Source organism: Euphorbia lathyris, chromosome 4 (genome assembly GCF_963576675.1).
Source record: "Euphorbia lathyris chromosome 4, ddEupLath1.1, whole genome shotgun sequence".
Classification (NCBI taxonomy): Eukaryota; Viridiplantae; Streptophyta; class Magnoliopsida; order Malpighiales; family Euphorbiaceae; genus Euphorbia; species Euphorbia lathyris.
The window spans coordinates 17,818,629-17,838,338 of NC_088913.1; the positions used below are offsets into that span (position 1 = coordinate 17,818,629).

The 19,710-nt window shown below is 36.4% G+C and overlaps 1 non-coding gene across 1 annotated transcript; it reads right to left on the reverse strand.

Moving 5' to 3' along the window:
* Window positions 1-446: 446 nt before the first annotated feature.
* Window positions 447-553, reverse strand: LOC136228197 (small nucleolar RNA R71). Its single transcript, XR_010688530.1, has one exon. It is a non-coding gene; the product is annotated as a small nucleolar RNA R71 (small nucleolar RNA).
* Window positions 554-19,710: the final 19,157 nt, after the last annotated feature.

Consider the following 19,710-nt stretch of genomic DNA (forward strand, 5'->3'; position numbering starts at 1 on the left):
AGAAATTGAAAGAACCATTAAAAAGAAAAGACAAGAAAAATAAAAACAAACAAAATTCAGAACCACAGCCAGAAATTATGGCAACACTTATGGATTACGCTAGGCCAGGAGTGGCCGGTGTAACAAATAGCATAGTTAGACCCCAAATAAATGCAAACCAATTTGAAATTAAGCCAGCATTGCTTAATATGTTGCAAAATAATGTAACATTTTATGGGTTGCTTAGCGAAAATCCTAACACCCACTTGACAAATTTCTTAGAAATTTGCGACACTTTCAAAATAAATGATGTGACTGCCGAAGCTATCAAACTTCTCCTCTTTCCTTTCACTTTGAAGGATAGAGCCAAAGAGTGGTTAACTTCCATGCCAGGCGCAACATTTGAAACTTGGGACCAACTTGCCCAAGCGTTTTTATCAAAATATTTTCCTTTAGCAAAAACCGCAAGAGTCATCAAAGAGTTAACATCCTTTACTCAAAATGATAATGAAACTCTTTATGAGGCTTGGGAACGTTTTAAAGAACTTCAACATTTATGCCCACACCACCAATTGCCCGATGCACTTTTAATGCAAACATTTTATAATGGATTAAATCCTACAACTAGAGGTTCATTAGATGCTATGTCGGGAGGGTTATTTATGAAGAAGACATCCGCCCAAGCAAGAGAACTTTTGGAGGAAATGGCAATCAACAGCAGTATGTGGCCCGCGGAACGTGGACATATACCAGTGGCGAAACCATCATCCTCAACCACATCATCAGTTAAATGTATAGTAAATCTTGATCCTGTCGCGATGTTTCAAGCCCAATTTTCTACCTTATCGCACAAAATTGATAGGTTTATGGCACCGTGCGATGCTAATGGTAATTCAATCCAAACGGATGTGGATTACGAAGGTATGAGCGAGATTGAATAGGTAAATTTTGTCCAAGGGCAAAACCTAATAATCCTTATTCTAATACCTATAATCCTGGATGGAGGAATCATCCTAACTTTAACTGGAAAGATAATAATAATAATAATAATAATGCAAATGCTAATCAAAATCATACCAATAATTATCAAAATCAATCAAGAGATACGATTAGCACTTTATCTTCTAAAATCGACAAATTTATAGATCCTATCAGTGGAAAAATAAGTAATCACGACGATGGTTTTAAACGGATCGAGAATAAATTCGATCAGCTTATTAAAAACCACTCATCTAGCATCCATAATTTGGAGGTTCAAATTGGACAAATTGCTAAATCAATTCCATCCCGAAAAGAGGGAAGCCTTCCCAGCCATACGGAAGAAAATCTGAAAGAGCATGTAAAGGCTATCACTCTTCATTCAGGGAAAAATTACTTTGGTCCGGAAATGCCCGGGGATTCGACTTTACCAGGAACTGATTTACCAAAATCCAAAGAAGATACATTAAACACAGAAAGTTCACCAATTGACTCAAGTACAAAAACTTTTGTACCTAAACCACCTTTTCCACACAAAGTCTGAAATAAGGACTATGACAAACAACTTTTAACGTTTTTGGATAAACTTAAAAATTTGCACATTAATTTGACGTTTATGGATGCAATTACGCAAATTCCCAATTATGGTAAGTTCTTAAAAGATTTGATTTCAAAGAAAATTAGTTGGGAAGGAATTTCATCCATTTCGCTAACTAAGGACTGTAGTTCAATAGTGTCAAGCAATTTGCCTACTAAACTCAAAGATCCCCGGATGTTTTATTATTCCATGTAAGTTGGGAGATATTGAATTCCCAAGTTGTCTTTGTGATTTAGGAGCAAGTATAAACTTAATGCCATTGTCTATTTTTAACAAGTTAGGTATAGAAGAAGATATCAAACGTACCAACATGGTTTTGCAATTAGCGGATCAAACCACTAAGAGGTCATATGGTATAATTGAGGACGTTTTAGTTAAAGTTGACAAATTTATTTTTCCTACCGATTTCGTTATATTAGATTTTGCATATGACGTTAATTGTCCACTAATTTTTGGTAGACCGTTTATGAACATGGGACGTGCTCTAGTTGATGTATCGGAAGGGAAAGTAGTTTTAAGGATAGGAGAAGATAAGATCGAGTTTAATATGAACAAAGCAATGAAATATCCTATGGAGGAATTCGCTTGTATGAAACTTGACTTAGTTGAAGAATGTGTCAATGACATTATTCAAAAAGAAGAAATATTAGAACCTATAATGGGAGAGGAATTAGAAGATCACCCAGAGCCTTTGATTCGAGAAGATGGACCAGTTCCGCCTTCAATTGTAATACCCCCTAAATTAGAACTTAAAGAGTTACCAAACCATTTGAGGTACGCTTTCTTAGGCAAAGGCAATTCTCTACCTATAATTATCTTTAACAAGTTAACTAAAGTTCAAGAAGAAAAATTGAAAGAAGTTGTTAGAAATAGGATAGGAAGTATGGGATGGAAAATTTCAGACTTAAAAGGAATCAATCCTAGTATTGTAATGCACATAATTCACTTAGAAGAAGATAAGCCACCTAAAGCGGATAGGCAAAGACGCTTAAATCCGAACATGAAAGAAGTAGTAAAAAATGAGATTACTAAACTTTTAGACAATGGAATCATTTATCCTATCTCGGATAGTGAATGGGTTAGTCCAATCTATTGTGTACCTAAAAAGGGAGGCATAACTGTTGTCAGGAATGATGAAGGTGAATTAATACCTACGCGAACCACCACCGGTTGGAGGGTTTGTATAGATTATAGGAACCTAAACAAAGCAACCAGGAAAGATCATTTTCCTCTACCTTTCATCGATCAAATGATCGAAAGGATAGCTGGTCATGCTTTTTATTGTTTTCTCGATGGTTATTCTGGATTCTTTCAAATTTATATTTACCCGGATGACCAAGATAAAACAACCTTCACATGTCCTTATGGAACCTTTGCATATAGGAGAATGCCCTTTGGTCTATGTAATGCACCAGCAATATTTCAACGTTGTATGACTGCAAGTTTTAACGATTTCATTGAAGATATCATGGAAGTTTTTATGGATGATTTTTCAGTTTACGGAGATTCTTTTGATGCATGTTTAGGAAATTTGGATAAAGTTTTGTCTAGATGTGAAGAGACAAATTTAGTTCTAAATTGGGAAAAATGTCATTTCATGGTTGACAAAGGAATTGTTTTAGGTCATAAAATATCTGAGAAAGGATTAGAAGTGGATAGAGCAAAAACTTCAGTGATAGAAAAATTATCCCCTCCAACTACTATTAAGGGAATACGGTCATTTTTAGGACATGCAGGTTTTTACAGACGATTTATAAAAAAACTTTTCTGTAATTTCCAAACCACTTACTAATTTACTTATGAAAGATTCAACCTTTGAGTTTAATAAAGATTGTGTTAAAGCTTTCGAAACATTGAAGACAGCTTTAGTCAGTGCACCCATAATTGCTAAACCCGATTGGGATTTACCTTTTGAAATCATGTGTGATGCAAGTGACTTAGCCGTAGGATGTGTTTTAGGTCAAAGGAAGGATAAGAAGCTTCATGTTATTTATTATGCCAGTCACACATTGTCCGGTGCTCAATTAAATTATACCACAACCAAAAAAGAAATGCTAGCGGTAGTTTTTGCATGTGATAAGTTTAGGTCGTACCTGCTAGGATCTAAAGTTATTATATATACCGATCACGCAGCTTTAAGGTATCTATTTGCTAAAAAAGATGCAAAACCACGTCTGATTAGATGAGTTTTGTTATTACAAGAATTTGATATAGAGATTAAAGACAAAAAGGGAGTAGAAAACCTTGTCGCCGATCATTTATCAAGACTCGAAGATGAAAACGGTCCTATAGGTGAAACTATCGGTATACGAGATGATTTCCCCGATGAATATCTCTACCAGATAAAAAGTGTCATGTCACCATGGTATGCGGATATAGCAAATTATCTCGCGGCTAATATTGTTCCAGAAGGGTTAAGTTTCCAGCAAAAGAAAAAATTCTTTTCCGATGTTAAACAGTATTTTTGGGAAGATCCTTTCTTGTTCAAAACTTGTGGTGATGGTATGATTAGGAGATGCGTTAGCGAAAATGAATACGGGTATATAATGTCAGAATGCCATTCAAGCTCTTATGGAGGGGATAACGGCGTTAGTAAAACAGTAGCTAGGATATTAGAATGTGGATTCTTTTGGCCTATATTGTTTAAAGGCGTTCGTTCGTTTGTTATTCGTTGTCACAAATGTCAAAGAATCGGGAATTTAGGAAGGAAAGATGAGATGCCTCTCACAAACATGTTAGAAGTTGAAGTCTTCGACGTGTGGGGGATCGATTTCATGGGTCCTTTCCCCCTTCTTTTGGTAAACCTTATATTTTAGTAGCCGTAGATTATGTTTCAAAGTGGGTTGAAGCAATTGCGACCCCGACGAATGATTCTAAGGTTGTCCTTGAATTTCTTGATAATATATTTTGTAGATTTGGATTCCCAAGAGTTATGATAAGTGATGGAGGTACCCATTTCATAAACCGTAGTTTTGAATCACTTATGAGAAAATATGGAGTACACCACCGCGTATCTACGCCATGCCATCCTCAATCGAATGGTCAAGCGGAGATATCAAATAGGGAACTCAAATGGATTCTAGAGAAAACAGTTTCGTCTTCAAGAAGAGACTGGTCTTGTAAACTTAACAATGCGTTATGGGCATACCGTACTGCATTTAAAACACCAATAGGAATGACACCATACCGATTAGTGTATGGGAAAACATGTCATTTGCCAGTAGAATTAGAGCATAAAGCTTATTAGGCTATTAAAACACTTAACTATGATTTACAACAAGCAGGTAAGAAACGATTATTCGACTTAAACGAGTTGGATGAATTACGTCATTTATCTTACGAAAATGCAAAAATATATAAAGAGAAAGTGAAAAAATGGCACGATGCCAAAATCAAAGTCAAAAGCTTTAGCGTTGGAGATAAGGTGCTGTTATTTAATTCACGACTCCGATTATTTCCAGGTAAACTTAAGTCGAGATGGACAGGACCATATTTAGTCGTTAAAACATTCGACTATGGATCTTTAGAACTTGAAGGACCTAACGGAGTTCGTTTTAAGGTTAATGGTAATAGATGCAAAATTTATTATGAAAACTCTCCAATTCGAGAAATTAAGTTTGTAACAAAATTTCATAAAGATTAATTCGTTAATTTTCATATATATTTGTTTTTTTAAAAAAAAAATTTAGTTTTGATTTTATTTTTAATTTTATTTCAACACATTTCATTTTTATGATTATTAGTTATTAGATGAGTTTATATCAAGTTTTAAATGCATAAAAATATATTTAAGTCATGTTTTTAGTCAGATTTTAGGTAAATAGTTCGAATTAGAAGAAATTCAGCAATTCTCGGTCGAGATTCCAGGAATCTCAGTTGAGAATTCACACTTTCAAAATTGTCCAAGCAGGAAAGAAATTTTCTGATCTTACCGAGAATTTATATTCTCGGTCGAGAATCAGAATACAAGGGTTTCGATGCCTGATTTCCAAGAGGAAATTAGCGTGTTGCGACCGAGAATTAGGATTCTCGGTCGCGACACGGGTATTTTCTGCACCATCAGACCTGTTTCTTCTTCCTCCTACAGACACAGTTATTCAAACTCGAAAAATTGAGTTTCTTCAACTCCAAGAGGTCTGATTTTATGCTTTTTCGCATAAAAAAGACACACTATTTCATCCTATGATCCCTATAAATAATTCAAGAGGTTCAGATTTCCGTTACTTACTTTTTTATTCATCTCTGTCAGACAAAAATCTGATATTCTAAACACCATTTTCAAACAAAGTTACAGAAACCTTTTTGCTCCTCAAAACACCATGACTACCAAACATAAGTCTTCCAAGAAGATTGTTGCTGCACGCCATGAGCGTATTGATTTATCAGAACGCTATGGTGCACCATTCCCCATTTATAACCATGATGAAGGCAGACGTTATTACCGATTGCGTTATGCTATATTTGTAGGAATGTTGTACATGGATGAGTTCTTAAATGATGAACTCGGGATTAGCGATGATATGAATCGCTATTTAGAGAATTTGAGCTGGACCAAGTTCCCCATATGAAGTTTCCAATCATCGGAGATTGGATCCTTGAATTCCTATGTATAGTACGCTTCGTGAATAAGCGTCGGGTTCGTCTTAGTTTTCGCAAAGATGGCGAAACTTTCACCTTCGGTTACCCTAAATTATATGCCTAGTTTGGTTTCCCACCACGGGATACTTCATACCACCATCCTGGCAGAGATATGACTTCCAGAGACATCTGGAGGATGTTTGTCACGACCCAACACAGGCCATGACCGGCGCATAAATTAAATTAACTTTAATCTATGCTAGCCTTAATTCTGAACTAATAGAAATTCCAAAATTTACTAACAGAATATCAAACTCGTCTCAATTACATGAATAAACCTTAAAAGAATCAAATGTGCAAGTCTAAACCTCAATAATCAAAATTCTCCAACGATAATATAAAGCTAATTTATTAGGCAATCTCCTTCAACATCAATCCAATAGTTACCTCACGAACAGGGACCTTAATCTGAAAAAGAAAGATTCAACGTGGTATGAGATTTTTGTCTATACGAGCGAAAACCTCAGTGAGTAGTAGCTACAGCACACAACAGAAAGGGAACAGGCAGGCAAGCTGATACTTTTAAATCATGGCAAATATAGTTCGAAATATAGTATTTCAAAATCAGTTAAACCAAAGGGTCAAAATAATATAATCGATTCAAATACTGGAAATCAATTGTCAAATATAATACTAAAGCCTTTCAAAATATCAAAAATTAGAATAATAAGAAAATAAGGCAAAAGCTTCAAAACACATGGTACAGTGTAACAGAGTGGTGATACTGCACACCACTAGGGCCAGATAAATGGTAAGCGCTACCAATAACAGATACAGATAACAGATAATCGCCTTCACCGATCTTATGCATGATTCTAATGCTGACACAACTGACGACAAACTGACAACTGACAACCTGACTCAAAGACAAATGCAATGACCTAATGTTATGAAGATCGGTGAGAGGCCAGATAACAGATACAGATATACTGAGCACTTGTACCAGTTTGAAAACATATAGTATACATATATAAATCAGAAAATCATAACTGATTGAACGAATTATCAGATTTCTAAAACAAAGGTAATAACTGCGATAAAATGCGTATCAGAAACTACAAATCATATCAAATCAAATTTTAATAAATTCATTGTACCTGATAATAAAACAATCAATATAAAGGTCTGTTCCCAGAATATACGCTCTAATACTAAGGATATTTAGTAAACATAAGGTTTAAGCTATACGTTTTTAGGAACGAAAATATACAGTCAAACGCTAATTTTTGGATAACAGTTTTTCAGTCTAATATTTCAATCAAACAATATCATGTACTATAATTACCACTCACCTGAGATTTTGAAACACTGCTTTGCCTAAGATCGCGAATTCTTGTCGATTAACAGTCCAAGGGAATTTCTGAATTTCCTATTGATAGAGAATGACGGAAACCGAACAAATTAATCTAAGCTCGAATAGGAACTACATTGTTATAGACACTAGAGATTCAGGGAGCAGGAAAATCCATATATACTTCCTAAAAGAAATATGAGTATTCTATAACCATAATTTCTAATTGAAAAGTAAAGAAAATTAGAGTATAAAATGCACATTTAAATCAATTGATAAAGATTAAAACATTAAAGGGTATACTGATTATACCAAAACCAGGCGGAACAATAAACATCAAAAAAAAAAACATTATATATATAAGTTATGAAACTAGTTTAGTTTGTAATATATATATGCTTAGTATTCAAATAATTCAAAACTAAAATATGTATTATAATTGATAATTGAATCCATGGTAAACAAAGGGTAAAGTTGGTATTAAAGATAATCATTAAGTCTCTGTTTTTAAAGTCCAGATTTCAAAGTTCAGAGACAAAATTGAAGTAGCATTTGTAGGATTCATCATTAAGAAGTAATAAAATAGTAGAATAAAATATTAGTTTGATGTGTAGTTATCCATGATTTAGCAAAACAACAAATTGAAACTCTACAAGCCTAATTTAATTAGTAAAAAGTATATAAAAGATACATGAATCCACTTACTTGGTGAACCAATCAAAATCGACTTCAACAGCAAAACTTGGAACCTTAATTGAAGAGCAGTGGGAATGACGGCCGCTCTTCGAAAGAGTAAAGGAAGAAAAGTGTTTTCGGAAACAAAAGGGATTAGGTTTAAAAAGATAAGGTAATGGTTAAACCTATGGATTAAAATACTTTTAAAATAATTAAAATAATTATTATACTTAAAATAATGTAATTGACTAATAACTACAACATAATAAATATAATTTTGATAAAAGTAAAAGTGCTGTAAATTAAATAACGTGGTATCGTGAGAATGATATAAACATATATTATTTAGGTTAGGGTCATTACAATGTTAACGGGATTCTGGCGTTTCAATCCAAGTCTTGCCTACAACAAATGCATCCACTCCAATTCAATGCTTTATTTGCACAAGTTCATGTGTCATAGTTTATTTGGACGAACTGGCAGCAGTATGGTCCAAGACACCGACTTGTATGTCTTAGGCGACATATTTCAAAGCAACACAGTAAATTCTTCTAAAATATTGATGGAAGGTTTGATTGCCGCTTCTCGTTCCAAAGAAAAGAAGATTGGATATGGGAATATAATTTGTGGCATAATATTGGGAGCCAAAGGCACAGCATCTGTTCCTTGGACTGATGTAGAACCATTTCCAATGATGGATTATGAATTTTTGGAAAAAGAGGGTCTCGTGAAACGTGTCTTTCGGGTTGGCCCAAGGTTTCTTTCTGCGGAAGAAAGACAGATCTTCATGCAGATGAAGATTGAACGTTATAGGGCTAGACGAATCCCAATTCCGCGGGATGACTATTTAGTTTCAGTTATTTAGATTTTATTTGTTCTAGTTTGTGTTTGATTTGTATTCAATTTTTCTCTGCATATATGTTTTCGTTCAATTTGTACATATGTGTTATTCAATAAAATTTCAATTCATTTTAGTTCATTTCTTAGTTTGATTCTGGTTTATATATCTGTTCCAATTTATCTATAATAATGAATCAATCTGCATTAACCCATTTCATGTTAATAAATTCTAATCATTATTACAATATGAACATGATAATGATTTTAATGAACTTATATGATCTTATATAATGATTATCATTTATATCAGTTGAATTTATTACACATAACTTGATTAATCTCTGTATCTGTATCAAACTTAACAGTTTAAGGTTTCAAACAATGAATTAATACTTACATGAACTTGCATTTACTTACATTTAAGATGATTCATTTAACTTATATGCTTTAATGTACATTAATGATTCATTAACCATATTAAAGCATTAATGTTTCATAATTGTTCATTATTCTCAAATTAATAAGGACAAACCTTTGGTTTTCCTTGTATTTAATGCTTTTAATTTGTGATTTTAAGTACATGTACAGTTTTAAATAGTTTCAGGGCATAATTACTCAGAAAAATGCACGAAAGGAGTTAATATGTGCGATTTTCAGCCACCAGGGGCAGATTCTCGGCCGAGAATTAAATATTCTCGGTAAGTTCAGCGAAAACGAGCCAATTTCAGAGAAATTTTCTCTCTGAAATTGACGTGTCGCGACCGAGAATCCGGATTCTCAGTCGCGACAGGCGTGCTGTATGGCCGGTGAAGTCCGATTTTAGCACTAAAATTAGCCTATTCCTATTCCTATTCTACCTATAAATCACTCTATTCAACCCTATATATACATACTCCTTACACAAACATCACATCACCTCAATTTTTACCCAATCCCTCACTCTAAACTCTTCCCAATACACAACTTTTACTCTTCCCAATCTATTCATACACTATTCACAATCAATTATCCCTTTTTTCATCTACCTTCTCTTTCATTCAATTAACCCTTACCATTCCCCAACTCTTCTTCAAGCTTTTGCTATTCTCTCTACATCTCTTCTTCTCTATTTTTCAAACCTTAACACCACCATCATACCTAGAACCAAAGTTGCCGGAATCAAGCCTAAGGTTACGGAAGCAAATCGCCTTCGTATACGTTGCAGAGCTTATTTTGATATAGCTTCCGAGGAGGAGGCCACTCGCTTCACTCATTTTTCAAATGCGAAGAGGGAGTTTGTGGACATGCATTTCCTTGATTTTGATTCGGTAAGAGAGTTAAATTTCTCTACTCGGATTAATGCTTACCTTGATACTTTAGGTTGGCAAACTTTTGTTTCTATGAAATTCCCTAGCATTACGGAATATATTGTGGAGTTTTCGGTTACTTTACAAATTGATAAGAAGAAGAATTTCATCACTTTTAGAAACAATGGTGTAACTTACACTATTGATTATGAAGCAATGGGAAATATGTTTGGTTTTCCTACTAGTAATTTCTTTGACAAGCCTAAGGATTTTGATAATGACACCATTTGGAATACTCTTTCGGGGTAAGATTATTTTAATTCGAAAAATACTTCAAGCAAGATGATTAAGGACAATTGTTTGTTTTTCTTTCACAAATTCTTGAGTTTTTCATTGTTTGGTCGTGTTGAGAGTTCCAAGATTCAAGTTCGGGATTTGTTCGTTATTGATTGCTTGTTGAAAGGTTTACGGGTTGATAGCATTGGTATGCTATTTGATAATTTGTATCGTGCTTCGATGGCTCACACTACTCAAGTCCCTCTTGGTAATTTTATTACCGCTTTAGTATTGGGTGCACGTGGAGAATTGGCCAATTATGATATGTCTTCCTACCATGGATATGTTCCGCTTTTGAATATTTCGGCTCTTGAACGAGCTCACTTATTGGTTTCTTCGTGTCCTCCCGTCTTTGTTTCTTATGAGTCACGTATTGCCCATCTTCGTGGTAATATAGGAGGAGGAGCTTCGAGTTCTCAATTTGTAGGTACCGAAGAAGGAGGAGCGGAAGAGGAAGCGGCGGATGCAACACAAGCACAACCCCAAGCCCAAGCACCACAAGAAGAAGATCCGGTTGATTTAAGACGGAATTTGAACCAAATCAATTCGCATAATCGCCAAATGAATTTAAAAATTGATGATTTGGTTGAGAACAACATGGTGATGAATGACAATCTCAACAACTTGAGGAGGGAGCACAAGTCCACCCGTCGTCGGATGCTCTCGTTCTTCCGTCGTCAAAACGTTGAAACTTCACCATCTCCACCGGATTCACCTTCAAATGTTTAGGTTTTATCTTTTCTTTCACATTTTTTTATGTTATGTTTTAATTTGGTACAATTTTTATTTCCTTTTTGTTTGGTACAATTCTATTTTATTTTTCATTTATGATGAATGCTTTTTCTATTTTTATGTTAGATACATTTATTTTCTTTTTATTCCGTATGTGTTATTTCGTATAATTTTTCGTGTTTTATCAATTTTTGTACCAATGAGGACATGGTCCAAATTAAGTGTGGGAGGAGATATCGCATATATCATTTACATTTTATTACGACTTAATGCAACGAAATAATTTTTAAGCAACATTTAACATTTTCAATATGCAATATGCAACATTTTTTTAAAAAAAATGATATTATTTTATAAAACATTATTTTTCATAACTTTACATTTTCATATGTTTAACACTTATGATTATTTTTAGGTTATCATTATCGATAGAAATAATATTTCTATACGGGTAATATTTTTCAAATTTTTCACAAATCTCCGATACGATTTTAAGTAAAAAACGTCTCGAGTGAATGTATTTAAGTAAAAAATTCTTTATTTAAATCTCTATCTTATATCGTGCAATTCATGATACAATAAATCTTATTTTTTCAATTAGGTTTATAGGCATTAAATTGAACTAACAATTTTAGCTCGGTTTGATTTCGTCTTACATTAACACCAATCGAAGTTTTTAAGGAAACTTTAGCCATAATACATGTTGAATTTTAAGTCAATATAGGATGAATGTGCTATTTTCTTATTCCCAATTTTAATTTTAAAAATCAATTAGACGTATTCTTAACTTTTGGCCACGATTGAGACCAACCTTATCACAATCGAGGTATGAAAGGGAAGAAAATTAAGTATCGTTTGCTTTCGGCCACGATTGCGACCACCCTTATCACAATCGAGGTATGGAAGGAACGTTAAAAGCAAACTTAAGCGTGTTTAAAGTTTAAAGTAATGATTGCGTCCATCCATGGCATGGTCGGTACCTCTTAAGCGAACATAAATAAATGCATATAAAGTTACGATCGAGACCACCCTTATCTCGGGCGTAACTAAGCAAATAATTAATCCAAATACTTACTCATTCAATATATTTCATATAATAGTTTAGGTTTGGGAAAGGAAATTTTGTGCTTTGAAATGTCTTGAGACAAAAGACTTAATAACATGCGTGCTTATATTGTCCCGAATACTTCAATTTAAAATTGAAAATACAAGACGAATGATATATCGCTTTATACTAGTTAGTTTGATATTTTACGTATAAATTTACCATGCGAAGTTAATCTTTTCGGCTTAACTAATTTAAAAAGAAATACAAAGATATATATTTTATTTTCATAAAGAGATTAGTTAAAGGATAAAATCAATGAAATTTTGCTCGGGACTAGCAAAAGATTAAGTGTGGAGTTTTGTTAAGCCCAAAATATACCTAAAATATCATTAATCTTTACATCAGTTTTACTTTAAAATTATGTTGTTTATATCTATTTAGCGTACTTTTACGTCCGAATATGTTTCTTTCATGCAGGATACGTAAATATTTGGTAAAATCCAAATACGAACGAAAAGAGGTAAAAAACGAAGGAAAACCCTACAAAAGGAGTCAAAGACGACGAAAATCAAAACGCACCGAAACGAAGACGAGGAAAGAAGTCAGAGACAGAAATAACATCCGTGTAGCGACCGAGAATCCTCCATTCTCGGTCTCGACATGCGTCGCCCAGGCATTCCCCCCCTTTCGTTCGAAGGCTGAAAAACTGTTTCTCCATTCTCGGCCGAGAATTTAGATTCTCGGTAAGTTTAGAAATTCAGGCAGCACAACATACACTTGTTCGTTTTCAAAGAAATGTGTCCGTTCGATTTGATAAGAACGTCTCTTCGCAGCAGACATGTTGCTTAAACTCGACTCTTCAACATCTATAAATAAAGAGTTGATTTCAGAATTGATATGATGATTTTTAGAGTTAAGATTTAGTACAGAATTAATGCAGAAATTCTGAGTCAAACGATTCAGAGTTAGAAGTTCAATTTTGTAAAAAGCAATATGATGTACTGTTAGGCATAAAATTGACTAAATATAACATAGTATTTATAAGGGAATTTGGGTGTTTTATTATGTCATTTGGTAAGAAATAAGGGCTAATTACTGTCCTTGTGCAGATAAGCAAAGAGAAATGCTAAACTCGCTGGAAACAGCTTGTTTTGCTAAAGCCAAGGGGAGTGGAGCTTTACTTGTATCCAGCGGTCAAACGCCGGATTTTCCAATGACGGACAGCGACAGATCATGGTGACAGTGGCAGAGAAAGTGGCAGAGCGGCAGGTGAAAGTGTGTGGCGATGGGATTGCCTAAAGAAGCAAGATGACTTGAAGTATCACCCCCTTGAGTGTTCAAGGGTTAATCGAAATTTAATCATATTAGTTTATTTTAATTATAGTTGGTAGTTGACTTATTTTGTAGAAAGGGTACGAAAGTTGTACCTATTTTGGCCTCTGTCTTTCCCTTTAAATAGGTGAAGCAGAGAGAAGTTTAGTACTTTGGATTTTTAGTATTTTTTTAGTAACATAGAATAGAAGAAAGAAGAGAGCTCCCATGGAGTCTCAAGCTGTATCAAGAACCATCGTCTGCTCACTGCTCGATATGAGTGAGTAGTCCTTTTGAACGGGCACGGCCTGGCCGACCCGGTGATGTAAGTGTTACAATGTTTTTATGAATATTTCGTATTTTGCCAATGTTGTGGTCAATGAGGGTTTAACTTTCTTGCTTAAGCATGTATGTATGTGTTAGATGAATGATAGGACACTGCTTTCATCTTCACGATACTCACTTATCACTTTATTACTTGTATCTAGTGCACTTGTTAGAGTCTAATCTGAGGACAACAAGTTTTTGGCACCGTTGCCGGGGATTGAGAGCAACAAATTTATAGCTGAAATTTCTGTAAAACAGGGTGTTTTTAATCTGTGTGTTAAGGCGTGCAGGAACAAAGAAGTTAATTACCCGTTTATGCGTAGAGCTGCACCTCCTGTTTTTCCTATCGATCTCGAATTAGAGAGAACGTGTAGACAAAACAGAGCGGGAGCTCGACGTGCTAGACAGAGAGAAAGGCAAAGAGAAAGAAGAATGGCTGGAAGGGAAGGCCCAGAACAGCCAGTTCTACCAAACCAAGAAGAAGAAGGAGAAAACAATAACCCTCCTGTTATGAGAATCAGAGACTACTCTAGGCCAACTACCGAGGGACACTCATCGTGTATCGTGTTGCCCAACGAGGGGAACAATATGTTCGAAGTAAAAGGGTCCATGATACAGATGATACAGGCCTCAGTGCAATTTAATGGGTTTCAATCGGAAGATCCAAATGGACATCTTCAAGAATTCATCACATTGTGCAACACATTCAGGTCGAACAGGGGTGTCTCTGACGACGTGATCAGATTGAAGCTGTTTCCTTTTTGCCTAAGGGATAAAGCGAAAACCTGGCTGCGAAATTTGCAGCCGGGAACGATCACGAGTTGGGAAGAGATGGCAAGAGCTTTTCTGATGAAGTATTTTCCGCCTCAACAAGCCATCAAGCTACGAAATGAAGTGTCACACTTCATACAGGACGAAGATGAGTCGCTGGCTGAAGCATGGGAAAGGTACAAGGATGTCACATCCGTGTCCCTAATTTTAGTTATTATACCCTAATATTATGTTATATTATATTTATTTATTTATCGAAGAGTTAATTGGGTATTATGGATATAGTTTGGAGACTAATTTTTAAGCTTTAAGTGTAAAATTAAAAGTTTAGGGTAAGTTTTAAAAGAAGTTAAAGTTTAGAGGGATCAAAAGGGAAATTTTCCCTTATTGGGAACACAAATCCCACAAAACTAGACATCTATATTAGTGATTTTATGCTGCAATTTTCGAGTTGAGCATTTCCTAATTGTTCATGTGAACCTCTCCTTCTTTCTTCATATATCCAAACCTATATACCTTCAATCATGACATGATATTCGGAGATTTCACCGTCCGATTGAGCCGAAATTTTTACAGTAGCTTCTAGACATCCTAATACATGTTGTGGTCGGTGTGATTTTGATTTGGAGCTCTCTAGATGTGATTCGTCCTAAGCAAATTAGAGGGGAAGAATTGAGGCTTAAAGTGTTAATTTTCTCAATAATTGCTTACTGAGATTTTTGTCTCACCGTTTTAAATGTTTTAATGTTTTTAGGTGAAAGTACAGGATATAGAGAAGATTACCGACTGATTAGGCGAGGATTGGAAGATATTGCCTATTGTTAGAATTATTATTAGAACCTTAGTATTTCAATTGTAATATGATGGAGAGTTGGTAAATATGTTGAGGTTCTTGAATGAATAATGTAGTAGGAATATTGATTTATTTAGAAAATACATTTAAGAGGAATGCCTATGAAAGTGATATTTATGATATTTGGATAATTTGGAGACTATTAAGTGTTGATTGTGGTCTTTCTATTTCACGCCCGATGCCGATTGAGGTCGTTTAGGGTCGGGTGTGACAAAGGAGCTGCTCAGAAGGGTGCCAAATCATGGTATCCCTATGTGGATGCAAATGCAGAATTTTTACAATGGCGCGACCAACGTTTACAAAATCCAGATTGAATCTATCGCGAATGGTAACCCAGAAGATCTAGAGCCATAAGCTTTATATGACCTAATAGAGAAAGTGGTAAGCACGAGTTACAACTGGCACTCGTCCAGAAGTGAAGGGAAAAGGACAGGAAACGAGGATGTCGTTTCGAAATTAACAAGCCAAGTAGAACAGCTTACTCGACAGCTAGGAAAGATAAATGTCTCGTCCATTCACAATGAACCGCCATTTAATGACAGTTGTGGTTTTTGCGGAGGAGCTCATTTCAATATCAACTGTCCCGGAGATAAGCAATGAAAAGGCACACGGGTTGAATGCGACTACGCAGGGTACAATCAGAGGAACCAACTTAACCGTTATTCTAACACGTACAACTCTGAAACCAGGAACCATCCAAATTTTGGATGGACAGGCCAACCGGACCAGCTGGGACCACCACAGTATCAGGATCAGCCTAGGTATCAACAACAACAAGGAGGACATTACCAAAGACAACCTCAGCAGCACTATAAACAACCTGTGCCACAAAAGGAAGATGTCGAACCAGATATGAAAACAATGATGATGCAGTTCATGAAACAGACGCAGGCATCAATCAAGAGTTTGGAAACACAAGTTCACCAGATAGTTGCGTCCACATCAAAAGGAAAGGGGATAATGCCAAGTAATACAGAGCCAAATCCTAAAGGCGATGTTATGGCAATCACACTAAGGTCTGGTAAGGAAACTCAACATGTGGTTTTATCTGATAAGAACGCTGAGTGTGCAGGAACGTCCAAAGAAGCTGAAGGAGAATAGGAACAGGCTGTTCCTAGAAATGAAGAAACAAAGAAGGCAGACCAAGAGGAGGAGGAAAGAACGTATAAACCACCACCACCGTATGTTCCACCTGTGCCATATCCAACGCGTCTAATCAATAAGAAGTTGGAAGAGCATAATTCGAAGGTGCTGGATACCTTAAGGAAGTTACATATAAACATTCCTTTCGTGGAAGCACTGGCACAGATGCCGACATACGCCAAATTCCTCAAGGACATCTTATCGAACAAGAAGAAGCTGGAAAACATTTCCATGATACAACTCAACAGAGATTGTTCGTCAATACTCCAAAACAAGTAGCAGCTGCCCAAGAAGCTAAAAGATCCAGGGAGTTTTTCGATACCTTGTTCTATTGGAAAACTGAATATTGAAAATGCACTGTGTGATTTAGGGGCTAGCATAAATCTCATGCCATATTCTGTGTATGCAAAACTTGGACTAGGAGAACCCCAGCCTACTCGCATGTCTATTCAGTTAGCTGATCGTTCCGTATGCTACCCTAGGGGGATAGTGGAAGACGTGCTAGTAAAAGTAGGAAAATTCATTTTGCCCGTTGATTTTATTATAATGGACATAGATGAAGACTTGCATGTTCCTATCATCCTAGGAAGACCATTCTTAGCAACAGGGAAGGCATTGATAGACGTGGGTGAGGGGCGCTTATTTTTAAGAATTAATGGGGAATAAGTTATCTTTAAGATGAACGAGGCTATGAGGCGTGCGAATAATAATGATGACACATGCTGTTTCTTAGATGATTTTCAAAGTCTTTCTACTTTGCAGGAACAGGACACATTAGAAACTTTATTGGGAGAAGAGGTGAACCTATGCGCAGGGACAGGCTGTTCCATTGAGTCCAACCTTCCGGCACCTCCGTTCGACCCTACTGTTCCAACCCATCAAGAACCACCAGAGGTACCAACTGTGCCTGTGTCTAAACCAGAATTGAAGCCACTGCCTGATCATCTCGAGTACGCATTCCTTGAACCACCCAACGGACGTCCGGTCATCATATCTTCAAAGTTGACTCCAGATCAAAAGGCGCAACTCTTGGTGGTTTTGCGAAGAAACAAGGCTGCAATCGCGTGGAAAATTGATGACATAAAAGGAATTAGCCCGGCAGTCTGTGTTCATAGAATCTTAATGGAGAAGGAGCATAAACCAACAGTCCAGCCGCAACGCAGATTAAATCCCCACATGAAGGAGGTTGTACGTAAAGAAGTAATCAAGCTTCTCGATGCTGGAATTATCTACCCAATATCCGATAGTGTTTGGACAAGCCCTGTTCATGTTGTGCCAAAGAAGGGAGGAACGACAGTAGTCCTCAATGAGAAATATGAGTTAGTGCCCACAAGAACAATCACAGGATGGAGAGTTTGTGTAGATTACAGGAAGCTCAATGAGGCGACAAGGAAGGATCATTTTTCGCTGCCCTTCATTGATCAGATGCTAGAGCGTTTAGCGGGCTATGCATTCTACTGTTTTCTTGACGGATATTCAGGATACAACCAAATCGCAATTCATTGTGAGGACCAGGAGAAAACAACGTTCACGTGTCCATATGGGACTTATGCTTACAGAAGAATGCCGTTCGGCCTGTGCAATGCTCCTGCCACTTTTCAGCGATGCATGATGTCCATTTTTCATGACATGGTGGAGCGAACAGTAGAAATATTCATGGACAACTTCTCGGTTTATGGGAACTGCTTTGACAGCTGTTTGAATAACCTCGAAGCGGTGCTCATGCGATGCAAGGAAACTAATTTGGTCTTAAATTGGGAGAAATGCCACTTCATGGTCACAGGAGGAATTGTCCTTGGGCATAAAATTTCAGAAAAAGGGATGGAAGTGGACAAAGCTAAAGTAGAGGTGATAGAAAAGCTGGCTGTGCCCACCAATGTAAAGGATGTGCGAAGTTTTTTGGGGCATGCAGGGTTCTATCGCCGGTTTATCAAAGATTTTTCAAAAATTTCACTACCCTTGTCTGCCCTACTTCATAAGGAAGCTGAATTTGTATTCACCGCAAGCTGTGTACAGGCATTTGAACTCTTGAAGAGCAAACTGATCAATTCACCAATACTAGCTGGACCTGACTGGGAGAAACCGTTTGAAATGATGTGCGACGCAAGCGATAATTGTGTGGGAGCTGTTCTTGGACATAGGATTGAAAAGAAGTTTCGGCCCATCTACTATGCAAGTAAGACATTAAACGAGGCCCAGCAGAACTACACAACTACCGAGAAGGAACTTCTTGCGGTTGTGTATGCTTTCGACAAATTCAGGCCCTACCTGGTGTTATCCAGGGTGATTGTTCACACAGACCATGCAGCGTTGCGATACTTGTTCGCGAAGAAAGATGCTAAGCCAAGATTGATCTGATGGTTGTTATTACTCCAGGAGTTTGATCTGGAAATTAAGGATAAAAAGGGAACGGAGAATGTTGCAGCAGATCATTTGTCAAGGATAGATCACAAGGGCAGCTTTGAACAAGCAGAAATCGTTGAAAGGTTTCCTGATGAGCATCTATATGCGGCACAGTCTGCGCCATGGTTCGTCGATATAGCTAATTACCTTGCAACTTCGCTCAAACCACACAACCTATCCACGAATCAAAAAAGGAAGTTTTTCTCCGAAGTCAAATATTACTTTTGGGATGACCCTTACCTTTTCAGGTTGTGCGCGGACCAAATCATTCGAAGATGTATATCGCAAGAATAAGGACAGGATGTTCTAAGCCACTGTCATAACCGTGAAGCCGGAGGACACCATAGCGCAAGCCGAACTGCAGCCAAGGTTCTCCAATCAGGTTTTTTCTGGCCCACTCTTTTCAAGGATGCTCATGCCTTCGTTAGCACTTGCAATGAGTGCCAACGAACTGGCAACATTTCGGCTCGAAATGCTATGCCCCTCAACAACATAGTTGTG